Source organism: Lactuca sativa, chromosome 4 (assembly GCF_002870075.4).
Source record: "Lactuca sativa cultivar Salinas chromosome 4, Lsat_Salinas_v11, whole genome shotgun sequence".
Taxonomy (NCBI): Eukaryota; Viridiplantae; Streptophyta; class Magnoliopsida; order Asterales; family Asteraceae; genus Lactuca; species Lactuca sativa.
In genome coordinates this window covers 238924576-238940007 of record NC_056626.2, presented here as the reverse complement: position 1 = coordinate 238940007, position 15432 = coordinate 238924576, and positions in this window count along the sequence as shown.

Genomic DNA, 15432 nt, shown 5'->3' with positions numbered 1-15432 from the left:
AACACAAGGAGTAAATAAATCTTTGTAAGCTCTTATTAGATCTAGAAAGATTATACAAATGGGTTTGTATACAATTTCTCTCTCTAGTCTAACACTCCAAAATGGACTCTCACATTCTTTCATAATGGGAGTCACTCACTTCCTATTTATAGAAAAAGACTCAACCCATTTACACATACAAAGAGGAAAGCCTAAACACATTACATCCAAGCATGACTTTGCACCCTAACACTATTGTTGGATACAATTTTTTAGGAGCCATCTCTTGGTCTTTCATACAATTACCAGGGGTCACCCCCTAGTCTTCCTATATAATTTAATTTAATGCACCGACATTGGTGCCTTCGACTCCCAAGTAAAATGAGGAAACTCACATGATTCACAATGTTGACTAAACCCTCGCAACTCTGCACCGACCATAACCAACAACTCTTACCGCCAAAAGGTGGGTGCTAAACACCTCTTAAAAATTAGCATAAGGCAAACCCTCAATCTACCTTCTAAAAATAGAGACTGGCCAAATGCCAAACCATGACAAAAGTCAACAGTCAAAGTGAACGACCAGAGTTGACTTTAGCCAACCGACACGTTACGGCCTTCACTTAGCCAAACATGCAGGAAATTCCAACAGCTTAAAATATTAAGTTGTTTTCTTTGATTCCAAGGGCTCTAAAGCTCAGCTTTGGTCTATAATATGGTCTAAATGGATAAAGCTTCCAACTTTATACATTAAGACACCCTAAGAGATCAAGATATAACTCTACGTCAAAATAATGCCAAAATCCACATTGTCTTACCCATTAATGCCTTAATCAGAAAATGTATTTAACCCAACCACACCAGAATTGTTTCAAATACCAGATCTATCATAAAGGTTGAAGCTTTATCGACATGTGTGACAATACATGTCTAAGATCCATTTTAGGTCAAAAATGAGCTCTAAAGACCAAATATTAAGCAAATGAGAAGAACTTCTACTAACGACTAGATCCACTACATGTGATGCTCTTGGGACTTAGGAGAGTCATAAAGTTTATGTCACCCCCCCCCCCCCCCCCCCGAACCAGACGGCGGAACCGTCCGAGGGCTCGCATGACTTAAATTGAAATATCATCACAATGAATATACATGAACAACACATACATCACCAACATTACATAGTACAACTGACATTTTTCACATCAAGTACATTGTTTAAACATTACACATCCGTAACATAAATTGTTTGAGAATTTTTGAAAACATAACATCCTAACATACTTGGTATTGTTCTTCGGCTTATCTGTTACCTGAGAATACAAGATATTTTGAAAACGTCAACATATATAATGTTGGTGAGTTCATGAGCATGTTTGATATAACTTGATTGTATCGTTGTAAAACCCAGAAAATTCGATATTTTCTGTACGAAAACTGTTGCAAAAAGATGTGATGATCCCATAAATGCATGTGTATGTGATTTCAAAAACAAGTAGAAGTGATTGTTATTCAAAATTGATTATCGTATTATAGTTGTTGTGTATAGAAATGAATAATGTTTTTCCCCCGGAAAACCCGATGTTTTCCGATATAAATAGTATGATAGTTTTATGTTATTGTATCGACACAACTAATGAATATGTTTTCCCTTGATTACTTAGATGGTGTTGGATCTCGATGTGAGTCGATATAACCAAGCATAGTAATGAACAATTCGTCTATCTTGGGATTCAACCGAATGCCGAAATTGATTTAAGATTTTGTCACCCTAGATTGGCCGAGTCTAACTGTAGCGAACAACTCAGGTGTGCGGGAGTCACCCCCATATAGATCTATACACAAACTGTCGCTCTCCCTCTAGTAGACTCTGGTTATAACTACAGACCACGACCGACACTTAATAGTGTCACCCATTATTTCCCACTAAATCCAATTGAATTTGAATAGCCTTGTTTATCGACCTAATTTTATGTTTACTTGAATAACCGAGATAAGCCTAACAGACGAGGAGAAGAGGGCAGCAGAGGCCCACTAATCCTGTATGTTATTATAGGCTGTCGAGTATGAGACGAGCACGTTGGCCCATCATGCATATGTTTGATTTGCACCGTACTAGCAATGTCAATGGGCCACTGAGGCCCAATAGCATGTAAAAGCCATTGAGGATCCCTTAGGCATGTAATTGGGTCACAGGAGGCCCAATAAACATGTATAAATATATCGAGCCTAATCAACATGATATTGGGCCACAAAAGCCCAATAGCACATATAGAAGGTATTTGAGCCCAACTTTTGAATCGCTTATGTTTTAACGAGTTTAAGTTCGTATTGTTGGTATTCGAGGTATGTTAACTGTTTATTAGCAATAACGAAACATTTTAACGTTTCAATTATAACGATGTTTTTATTATATGTATATATAATTTTAAAACTATGCGTTATAAACTTCATATTTTTAACCCCGAAAGTTATAATCGTTTATTTGGCCCAAAAACATTTAGATTAGCCATTATGGCACCTTTTTCTATAAAAATGATAGTGTTAGTCAATTTTTACGAAAATTTACATTTTTGGTCCTTAAACCATTTTTATTGATGTTTTCCACCCAAACTTTATTTTAATAGTAACCCAGTCCGAAACTAATGCATTTGTCATTTCCAGCCTTTATTCACAACAAGTTACATTTTTGGCCCAATTCCCATAAGTTTTACAATTTTGACCCCAAAAGCAAGAAATTTTCATTTTTAGGCCAAATTTTGTAATAAACTCATTTCTAACCCCTGAAAAAGTTTATTTACATTTTGGACCCATAGTTTGCTATGTTTTCCAATTCAGCCCCTCAAATTCTCATTTTTTCGTAACTTTGGGCCCAAAACCCATTAGGCCCACTTTTAAGCCCATTAAGCTAAAATTTATATTTTTGACCCTTTGAAAAGTGTTATTTTCATAAAAATCAGCTTTTATGCAAATATTAAACTCATAACCCTCATAAAACTGACAAATTACAATCTATACCCAATCTTTGCTATTTTTGCAAAAATGACACTTGTAAGGTTCTTTTAGTTTTGTTTTTCACTTTTTAAACTTAAAGACCCTTAGATCCGTGAGGTATGTTCTTCATTATGTTCTTTTTCATGATTATTTCTCCTTTTTGTTATAGATCTCAAAATATAACAAATATTTCATATTATCACAACCAAAAACTAAAGAATTCACATATAGCATCCAAACACACATAGGTCATCACATAATACTTGTATTCTACTCCCAAAAACAATTAAAAATCAAAAACAAGGGGGTTTGAACTCACCTTTCCTTGTTGTTGTTGGTTTTGAAGAAAGAAATGGAAGAGTTTGATCCTAGCAAGCCTTCTTGGGTGGATCTCAAACTTAGAGTTTTCTAGGATGATGATTTTTGTGGAAGAACCTCCTTGAAATGTTCCAAAATCTCGAAAAATTGAATGGAGAAGAGGATGTGCTTGACAGTGTTTGGGATGAGAGTTTGAAGATGTGTGTGTGTGTATGTTTGGTGATCCTCGACCGAGAGTAGAAGAAGAAGAAGAAGAAGAAGAGAGAGAGAGAGAGAGAGAGAGAGAGAGAGAGAGAAAGGAGACCATTATAGATGCATATTGGTCCATGCATGGGTACATGGTGTGCAATAAGGAGGTGGCACTGTTGGGTTTTGAGCATTCTAACACTTCCTAAGTGTACATGCAACCCTAAATACCTTGGATCTATGTTTTCTCTATTATACATGCAAATAAGAACTTCCAAGGTATTATCCTAATCTAGCATACAAAACAATGAATGTAACAAGATAGAATACATACCTCTTGATGTAAAAAGTCTTCATGAAGCTTGAGTGCTTAGTGCCCCAAGTGTGACACCTCAAATGGAATCACAATCATCAAAACACTTGGAATGACTTGAGAGAATTCTACACTCTTCAAAATCGGCTAGCCCTTTCTTCACTATCTCTAGTGGCCGATTTTTCCTCAATAATAAGATGCTTATATAGTTACACAATTAGGGTAAACTCTTAATTGTCATGGCTTTCCATTTCCTTGGATCCATGGGTACAAATACACCATGGAGCATCCATGGACCATCCTATGGGTTTTAGCCCAACTTGATTATCCATGGAGCATTAGCCCACTATACAAGTATGGATGATTTACACAATCAACCCATATATTTAATTAGTCTTCTTTTGATCACTTAATTAATCCTAGATTAATTCTTGATCAATACTAATTAAATAATCTTATTATTCTTATTATTAATATACTAGAACTTATAATATATTAATAACCATAAGTGTCTTATTTCTCTCATTCAAGTGCATGATGGTATGCAACCCAAATGGACCATGCCGGGTCGGGTCAAGTCTTACCAATTATAGTTATGGACTTAGACATTAATCCAACAGTCTCCCACTTGGATAAGTCTAAAACTATTATTGCGTATGACTTCAGGAACCAACCGGCAATCGTAGCTCTCAAAAGCTTCTGTCGAACTCTGACCTTGTCGATGAACTCTGACCTTTGTCAATGACTTGTCCATTAGATAAGGGATCATATATTCCTCCATTCTAGATATCATATGGACTGAGACATGGATTATAATCATTCTCTCTGTCCATTTGTTGTTTCCCGATTTCCGATTTATGACGACTGACTAATTGAACAAATCAAATCAGTCCTGGCCCGGCCGAGCACTTCCATTTGTCATCATCAAATCATCGAGGGGCCCACAGATATCGCTTTTATCCCGAAGGTAAAAGGAACGGATAAACTTCGACTCATATGGCTTGTTCTACTACTTGTTGAATCATACACAAAGGCACGTTTTATAGCACAGAGTTACCAAATGCGGTTTCGTGCAATCAATGTACTATCAACTCATAGTAACAACTCATATCTCTAGGTTTGAAGAATATAAGATATTATCGTCTCATGATCACTCGTGATAAAATCCATGAAGTGATTCCAATGAGAGCGGGTTGAATCCAATACTCAGAACTTATGAGCACTCATGATTGTTGTAGCCTTGTCCAACACCTTAGACCTCTACAACCCATCATGACAGTCTTAATTCATATCTACTTCCAAAATATGACCGACTGTGGATGGTTTGAATAACTTAGTCATTCCGGAAGAATAACCTAGTTTATTCGGGAAGTCAAAACATGCAAAGTGAAACACAATAATAATTGAATCTAATATGGTATCAACCCTTTGAACATAAATAAAACACCTTTTATTTATCACCATATGATTACACATTATTCATTGTATACTGTTTCAGCTATCAACTTTATTCTTGAATTTAAAACAATAGTTGTCCCATGCTCCAAGCATGTACACTATGTTTTCTTAAACACTAGTCATGCCACACACCAAGTATGCATACTATGTTTGTCTATGATCTTTACTTTGTGAACTAGATCAATTGAACATAACTTCAATGATTCTCTTTTCACACTCCCAAATCCTTACTGCAAATGCAAGAATTCCAAATTCATGCCATTTACTGAAATCTGTTAGATTCTAAACTTATATGCATTGATCCTCTCGTAATGATTATGCACAAAGTCATAAAGACTTGGCAACAATCATTACAGAGTATTCCAAAGGAGATCAACTCCTTGGAAATATCCTTCTTGCATTAAGTTTCCTTAATCTTACACAGATTGAAAATTCTAACTTTGAAACATTTCCAGATTCCATTTTGACTATCACTTCTGAACAAGAGTTGCCTCCTTACAGATTATGTCAATATGGTCCTTCCAGAATTATCACTATACTTCCAACTGTCCTTGAGCAACCAATCTTTGGTAAACCTTAGATTGTTCTCGACAATTGTTTAATCCTTTTAGTCATATCCAGTTCTAAACCTTTTTCCCTTCTTAATGCCCCAGGCATTTGGAAAATTTTAGAACGGATGAATATAGCACATGTAATCGATCCTATATCCGAAGCATATGGGACACGATTCATGATGTCTCACATAAAGACTAAACCAGTCTTTTGCTATAATATTTCCATTTCAATTTGCCAAGTTCTCATAATTCAGATTATGAAAAGGGATACCGTAATCATAATCGAATTTTAGAACGCAAATAATGGACCCGTATACAGAATTTCCTTATGTTGAGCCATTCCAACATGAAATTCATATATATCCTTGACTAAATGATTAAAACCTCACGATCTAAGCTTATAGATTTGAGATGAAGCATAATTTCCTCTCCCTTAATTATAGCAAAACAACTTTTTCCCAATTGAAACTTTTGTTTTCTATAATTAACATTGCTGACTTGCAATACTTATCATAATTATCATGCTCCCACTAACATGATGATTATTAGCATAACACTTATGCTCCCACTAGCTTTGACATGTACTCAGAAATCAGCTGGACAGTCTGAAATTTAGATTCATACACCCTTTCCGTAGATAGCTCACCTGTGTGTCTAAGCAATTTCAAGAACCATGAAAAGGGATACCGTAATCATGGTCTCAATTGCTTAGGCATTTGCCATTTCTCACAAGTCCATGTTAGTGTGCCGGTTAACCACACGCGCTCCACTAACGACTTTTGAAAATGCAAATGACACAATTGATATCTTCGTAAAATCTACTTAGTGAAAGCGTTTCCTCACCATCATTTTCATGAATCGGAGAGAAACCTTATGACACTTAGATTTATATGGTGTATGAGTTCCTACCCATATGAATTTGTCAAACCATAATCACAAGACAAAGATAATGACAAATCCAAAACCATATGGATTGAACTCAATCTTAACTTCTTGCCACCTGGCAGCTCAAGGGCCTGCCATTGCTTCCAAGTTGTTATGCAACAAACTGAGAACTCTAAGAACTCATATGCAAAGCCAACTTTAACTGGAATGGGCACAGATATGTCAACACGATAGGTTATAAACCTCAAGTCGTGTGCTAGTGAAGAACTTGAGGTTTTATTCTTGATTATTTCTTGAGACTTTCAAGACCTTTAAGACTCCCACTGTCCTCTTGACATATAAGACTCCCTTGTCAAACATCCAAGAGATAGTGCGGATTCTAATCAAGAAAAACACTTTACCCAATTGGCCTAAGTTGGTCTTTGTTTTATCCAAAACATCACAACTTACCAATTTCAAATGTACAAGAGTAGAAAACTTTTACTCTTACATTTGACAAGTGTTTTAAACCTTCTTTTGAGACATGTCACTCAAGTTACAATCTTGGAGTATGACTCTAAGACTTGTATTGGAACGAAGTATGACTCATCTTCTTGATTTAACCATTTCAACAATTCAAGTTCCTCTTCTTAGTCATAAGAATGCACTAAGATTTCCTTAGAGAACTAATTTTGATATGGTTTCTTAATCATTAAGATGATCACAAAACTGATACTAAAGTACTCTCCCATCTTTTCAGATTTGAGAAACTTTTACCCTTCTGCCTAATTTGATTCTTCTTATTCGCTCTGCCTTACTTTGGAACCTTTTTTCCAATGTCTCAGAGTTACACTTAAGCTTGTAAGTATAATCATATTTACTGAGCTTTAGTAAACTATGACGAATAGTCTTATCAAACTTTTGTGGTGGACTAAATCAGTGAACAAGACTATGTACTCGATCCCTTAGTCCATTACTTGACTCACACATCCATGTGAACGAGTAATTAGTCTTAATTTTTCCAATACTTGAAAGTTCTCATTCATCATGCAATACAACTTGCGTGATTCCAAGTCCCGGTCCAATTGAAACTTGGTTGATGAGAATCTTTCCTTATTTGGTAAATTTAGACATTACCACAAATGAAAGAATCAATTTCATATTTCCACTCTTGCTATTAATGGAATCTTATAAGCAACAATTTTCCTCAAATACCATTGTAAGGATATTTTAAAATAAATAAAATCAAAAATTTCCTTTTATTTTAAAACTTTTGCGGAAAAACTTATCCTTACAATCCATATGAAAACTTGTTGTTATCTATTCCTAAGCAATATCTCATAACTCCTAAGAAGTAGCTCAAGAATCCGATCTTCAAACTACGCGATAGAAAACCATCTACGCGATCAGATTCAGCATATTCTTTCTTTAAGTTTCTTTACTTTTCTTTGATTCTTAAAACATCACCATGTGACCCAGTCACATCATGTATCAAGAATCTCAGAATAGAAACTTAACAGAGTTAGATAGTGGACTTTACCTGAAGTAGAGTCAAACTTATTGACTTTAACATCCTTAGGTAAATCTGGCAGCTTCGCAACCAATGCCCCTTTCTTTGGAAATATAAACATATGGACCCTTTGATAATGGTACACGGGACTATCACAGACTTAGCTTTTCTCTTTACCATTTGGTCAACCGAGTTGACTATGGCCGATCCCTTTCCATTGGGAAGAGAATATTTTTCTGGATTTCCTGTGTCACTATTGTTAATGTCCATCAAGTTTCAAGGAAGTTGATCTTAACAAATAGATAAGATCATTAAGGGTCTTGTCATAGTCTGTTTCATAGGTGTCCCAAAGGAACTCACTATGTGACTTAGAAAGTGATTGAACCACCGACTTTCTCAAGACTTTGACACCCAACTCTCCCGGCTTGTCAATATGTGACTACATCTCCAAGATGTGTTCACACCTAGACCTTGCCTTGCCAATAGGGCTTGAGTGACCTTAAACTTTTCAAGAACTTGTGGGTTAGGGAGAATAATTGGAGGAGGAGAAAGAAGTATGATATCCATGGGACATCATCTTCATTAGGAAACCTTGTTTCAAGAGATTTGGGAAGATCATAAGTGTCTAAACCAGACATCTTTTGGGAGATATTCAAGATAGTTGATCTTAAGTCCTTAATATGACACCCAATATGAAACATTAAGGCTAGAACCCAACAAACTATTTTATAACTTAGAAGAGGTATGCCGTAATCCAAGCTATAGAATATTTGAAGGTAGGTGAATGACGATTCACCAATTTCCACCAAGATAAACGAAATGTATTATTAGGTTTTAATTGGTTTTGAAACTCCTAGATCTTTGAGATTCATTGAACTTTTCAAAGGCATGTTTCAATCTCGAGTGTGCCCTTCAGGTTTTGTGACTGGGATGCCGAGGATCACAAAACAAGGTGTGAAGTAACCATGCAAATCACTTGGTACCCTTAATAATTACCCCTCAATCGATGTGCCGGTTAACCACACACGCTCCATCGATACTATGATAAATATTAAGTCACCCTTTACCTACCTTGTTAAGTCCAAGTTAGTGTGCCGGTTAACCACACACGCTCCACTAACGACTTAGACAAAGTGTAAAGTGTAATTTCATGGATTAGCACCTTATTCACATTTTTCCTAAGTAACTAAGATTGGGTATTATTAAGAGTTTAGTTACTTAGTATTTTTCATTAATACTTTTAATGAAGGGAGAATCCTAGTCCTGTCAAACCCGTTCGGCTAACGACCCTCCACCAGTCAAGCAAGCGGTGGGTGAGAGTGGACACCCATTAAGTTGCCATTTTATAGGCAACAACCTTATACCCACCTTATAGACCGGCTTCGTGAATGAGGCGTACTAGCGGTAAGACTGACTTTACTCTTATACATATATATATTATTAACTTATAATATTATAAAGTATAAGGGTTGAATTTTAACTTTTAAAATTCTAAGGGCTAACTTGGAATTAAAGTATTCATAAGTGAAAACTTTACAAATTCCAAAACTTGAGGGCAAGTTTTGAAACTATTCAAAACTAATTAATTCCATAACTTATGTGTTTAAAGTAGTTTTAATCCAAAAACTCTTCAAGTTCCATAACTTGAGGACAAGTTATGTAAGACTTTAAACTAATAAAAGAATTAACTTTTCTTTATTTTATAACTTATGGAATTAATTAAGGTTACACCTTTTTTTTTATTTAATTAAATGAAGAGACTCTTGGTCCTCCATAACTTGAGGACAAGTTATGGAGTCATAAAACCATTTAATTAGAACTAGACTCTTCATTTTTTGTAACCTTTGCCAATTTTTATGAGTTTTATGATTCTTAAATGTGACTTTTCATATAACTTGAGGACAAGTTACAAAAACACATTTTAGAATCAATTCTTAGATTAATTTGGATTAAAACCAACTATCACATAATTTTATTCATTAATCTAAATTCACTCATAAAACAAGGTAACACAAAAAACTTTTGGTGATCCATAACTTATTCTTAAGTTATGGAATCCTTTAAAACATTAACACCAAATTTTGTAACTCCAAAAAAACTTTGAATCAATTTTTTTTTAAACCTTTTCAAATCCATAACTTATGGAGGTTTCAAAAAAAATAAAACTTTTTAGATCAAACTTTTAAAACTAATAAAATAATCATATTATTTTATCTTTTATTAAATTTGACCTAATTCAACTCATAAAGCAAATTATTCAAATTTTACAAATAATTAGTTTTTCACAAGAACAAGTAATTATTTTAAAATTTGACAAACTTCATGCTTTTTTTTCTTTTTTTTTCAACTTTGAAAATAAAATATTTGCATCAATATAACAGAAAACAACCCGTGGCTCTGATACCACTGTTGGGTTTTGAGCATTCTAACACTTCCTAAGTGTACATGCAACCCTAAATACCTTGGATCTATGTTTTCTCTATTATACATGCAAATAAGAACTTCCAAGGTATTATCCTAATCTAGCATACAAAACAATGAATGTAACAAGATAGAATACATACCTCTTGATGTAAAAAGTCTTCATGAAGCTTGAGTGCTTAGTGCCCCAAGTGTGACACCTCAAATGGAATCACAATCATCAAAACACTTGGAATGACTTGAGAGAATTCTACACTCTTCAAAATCGGCTAGCCCTTTCTTCACTATCTCTAGTGGCCGATTTTTCCTCAATAATAAGATGCTTATATAGTTACACAATTAGGGTAAACTCTTAATTGTCATGGCTTTCCATTTCCTTGGATCCATGGGTACAAATACACCATGGAGCATCCATGGACCATCCTATGGGTTTTAGCCCAACTTGATTATCCATGGAGCATTAGCCCACTATACAAGTATGGATGATTTACACAATCAACCCATATATTTAATTAGTCTTCTTTTGATCACTTAATTAATCCTAGATTAATTCTTGATCAATACTAATTAAATAATCTTATTATTCTTATTATTAATATACTAGAACTTATAATATATTAATAACCATAAGTGTCTTATTTCTCTCATTCAAGTGCATGATGGTATGCAACCCAAATGGACCATGCCGGGTCGGGTCAAGTCTTACCAATTATAGTTATGGACTTAGACATTAATCCAACAGACCCCCAAAATCAATCCTCCCCATTTTTACATATTTCCCCTTATTTTCCTACTTTGGCCGAGAGAGAAAGGGAAGAGAATGGCTTGGTCCTTTTGTGCTTGAGTCCATAATATGAGGCCAAATTTGATGGTTTTCGGACCATTGGGCTCTTGTAAGTAGTTCACGTCCCAAATCTTGCATAAAAGAATGGAATTGAGTCCATTAAGGCTAATTGGATTTGTTATGGCCCAATAAGGCACATTAAAGGTAAACTAGTCCATTTTAGTCTTATAAGGCCCAAAAAGGTTAATTCTCATGAGAGTGGGTCCAATGGGAGCCCATTCAAGAGTTCTAAGCCCAAAATAGTCAAATTGGAAGTTTATTGGCCCATTAGGCCCAATAAGGAAATCCTAGTCCATATTGGACTTAAACTGGGATTTCTAGGGTTTCCAACCTTTTTTTGACTATTTGAGTGTTTGTATAGCGTGTTTGATGGGATTTTTTTGTCATTGAATAAGCATCATACATGCTTTCAAGTTTTAGTTACAATGTTATCCTTATTAAATGTTTACAAAGCATTAGAATTCCTAGTTGTGACATCATCCCCCCGTTAGAGGGAATTTCGTCCCGAAATTCTTTTTGTAGCTAGATTTGAGAATGCAAGAATAGGTGAGGGTACTTTTGCTTCATCTGGTCGTTCCGTTCCCATGTGAATTCTGGTCCATGTTTCACGTTCCACCGAACTTTCACAATCGGAATGCGAATTTGCTTAGTACACCTCACTTCCCTGTCCATGATTTCAACTGGTTCCTCGATGAATAGGAGATTCTCGTTGATTTCGATTTCTTCCGATGGGATGACGAGAGTTTCGTCGGATAAGCACTTCTTCAAGTTGGAAACATGGAACACGGGGTGTACACTGCTGAGTTCGGCATGTAGCTACAGTCTATAAGCCACTGGACCGATTCGGGCGAGAATCTTGAATGGTCTAATGTATCGTGGGTTTAGTTTTCCCCGTTTCCCAAAACGAATCACCCCTTTCCAGGGAGAGACCTTTAACAACACCCGATCCCCGACTTGAAATTCCATGGGCTTTCGCTGTTTATCAGCGTAGCTCTTCTGTCGGTCCCATGATGCTTGTAGTCGAGCTCTGATTTGAATTATCTTCACTGTCGTTGGTCCTGCCAGTGCATTGTTTGGTGTCTGACCTCTCGCTAGTTGAGTGTCACTTACCTCAGCCCAACACAACGGTGATCTACATTTATACCCATATAATTCTTCAAAAGGAGCAACTTTGATGCTTGAGTGATAACTGTTGTTGTACCAAAATTTAATTAAAGGAAATTGGGTATCCCACGACCTTCCAAAGTCTATCACACATGCGCGAAGCATATCTTCAAGCGTTTGAATGGTACGCTCACTTAGATCATCCGTTTGTGGGTGGTAGGTAGTGCTCATGTCGAGTTGTGTTCCCATAGCTTTCTGAAGCAATTGCTAGAAGCGTGAAGTAAATCTACTATCTCGGTCTGAGATGACAGATATTCGTACTCCATGGAGTCTCACGATTTCCTTGATGTAGGTTCTTGTCAATCGTTCCATCTTGTATGATTCCATTATTTGCAAGAAATGAGCGGATTTTGTCAACCTGCCGACTATTATCCATATGGTATCCAATCCCTCTATAGTCTTGGGTAATTTGGTCACAAATTCCGTAGTAATCCATTCTGTCACACCCCCAAAGCAGAACGGCGGAAACGTTCGGGGGCGGAGGACGTCATATTAAGTATCATAACAGTTCATAGAAAGGAAAGTACACACCACCATATATATTAAAGTTTCCAAAATGTTTACATAATCGTATTCGTTACTTGTTCAAAAGATAAATACATAATCATCCTTCAAAAGAAGTAATTAACGTCAGCACGTTAATCCCCAAAAGTTGATTTCCAAATCTGCTTAGCGGTTCCCTGAGAATACAAGTTATTTCAAAGAAAAAGTGTCAACAATTAAGTTGGTGAGTTCATAAGTAGTGTTTTGAGAAAATGTACGTCATTCGAAAGTTCGTGTATGTTTTCCAGAAAACGCAGTATTTCAATTGTAAAGAGTTATAATTCATTGTGTTGAAAATGAACGTATTAGATCCAGAAAATCCCATATTTTCCCTAATAGTTGAGATATGATTTGTTGTGTTTTCCAAGAAAAACCCTTATTTTCTTATAAAAGTATGAAATGCATATGAATGTTCGTGTTATAAGTTGTAACTAATTGTACCAGGAAAATCCCTTATTTTCCTATTAGTTGTTTGGTTTGTATACAGGAAAAACCCTTATTTTCCTAACATAACTGGCAGTCTCTAAGACCGAAAATCGCAAGCAACCGACGTGCTTAAAAGTTGTGGCATAGTTTTATATAATAAAGCTATACGAAGATCTCACTAGTTAGATGAAGAATAGTTTTAATAGCTACTTGTTCATAAAAGCCTAATACCATAATAATTGTATATCCGGTGAGTTTTATAACCATACTAAACATAATATGCCTATAGCGACGTTCTTCAGGTGTCGTAGCGTTATGACAAACTGTCACCCCAAAGGACGGACTGTAGCTAACAGTCAGGGTGCGGGATCATGACTTCCCGTATAGATCTATACACATTTGACACGTTCTCCGAACGGGAGACTCTAGTTATAGATAGGACTTGTAGCGATACCTTCTAGCAAAAAGGCAGTGTTTGAAGATGTACTTGTCTCACGGATTCTCAACTAAGTCTGTATTAAAGTAATAGTTTTGTATGCAAAGATCATCCTTTCTCACAAAGTTTTGACAATGCATAAATCATAAGTTTTTAAAATGTATTAAAACGGTTTAACAATGAAGGATACTTTGGAATTTCTAAATATTTTGTATAAATCTAGTGCATGCAAAGTATGACAAGAGTTTTCACATAGTAGTAACAAATCACCAGTGATTCATTTGATAAAAACGAGTAAAGTGAAATTTTTGATGTAGAAGAAAAGTTTGTAAACAAAACATATATATGTATATGGTTATATATATGTATAAGTTTTAAAAGATGATTTGGTATGTTTCGTAATTGTTGTTCATATTCTTACGTTTTTATTAGAAACTTTGCATGAAATAATCCTTAAGTTTGATACTAAAGACCTTTTTGTACTTATCACTTTTGTAAAAAAAATGGTAATTAAACATATTTAAATGATTTTGTTTTTACTTCCTTAATGTATAAACATTGCTCAAAAATGTTAGAAGGTGTTAATAAATCCATAAACCACTTTTGACAGTTTTACCCTTTACTGTCCCTGTTTTTAGAAAACTCATAGAAAAATCATCGTAAGTCAAAAACTGAATCCGTCACCTCTGAGAGTTTATAAAATGAGTCTACTTTGTTCCCAATTTTTATTATGATTTTTAGTGGTCTCCAACTAGTGTGAAAATGAACATCTTCACAGACTGGTCCGAAATCACTTCTGAAATGACAGGCAGTTTTATAAAAATCGCCATAAATTGTAGAAAAATCGTATAAACGCGTGCGAGTAGTCCTTAGAAAGGTATAAACTTGAACTATTTGCATATTGTATAGTTTTGAAATATATTAAGTTTAAGATGGTCAAAACAGTCTGTGAACAGGACTCAACGTTTCTGTAGAAAGCTGTCATTTAAATTTAAGTTATGTTTAGTGTTCTAACTTGTATTCCCCCCCCCCCCCCCCCCCTTAAAACTTGAAGAAAACATGAAAATATAGGGGTATGAACTCACCTTATGTGAATACTTGAAGAATGGAAGGTTGAAGATGAACTTTTGGTTGTTGGTTTGATGCTCCAAAACAGCCACTCTTTTGGCTATGTTGCTGTCACGAAAATTTCACAGCAAAAGAGCAAGAAAAAGGGTAGTTTACTCACTGTTTTGAATCAATAATTTTGAGTATCATAACAAGTAACTTCCAGGGGTATTTTGTGTTAAAAATATCAAGCAAAAAGGAAGGTGTAGATGGGTGAAATGGTGGCTGAAACACAAAAGGGACAGCAGCCCTTTAGTTCATGGTTTTGATTGATGGCTTTGGAAGGATGTTCTTGTGCTTGAAAATGAGATGAAGGTT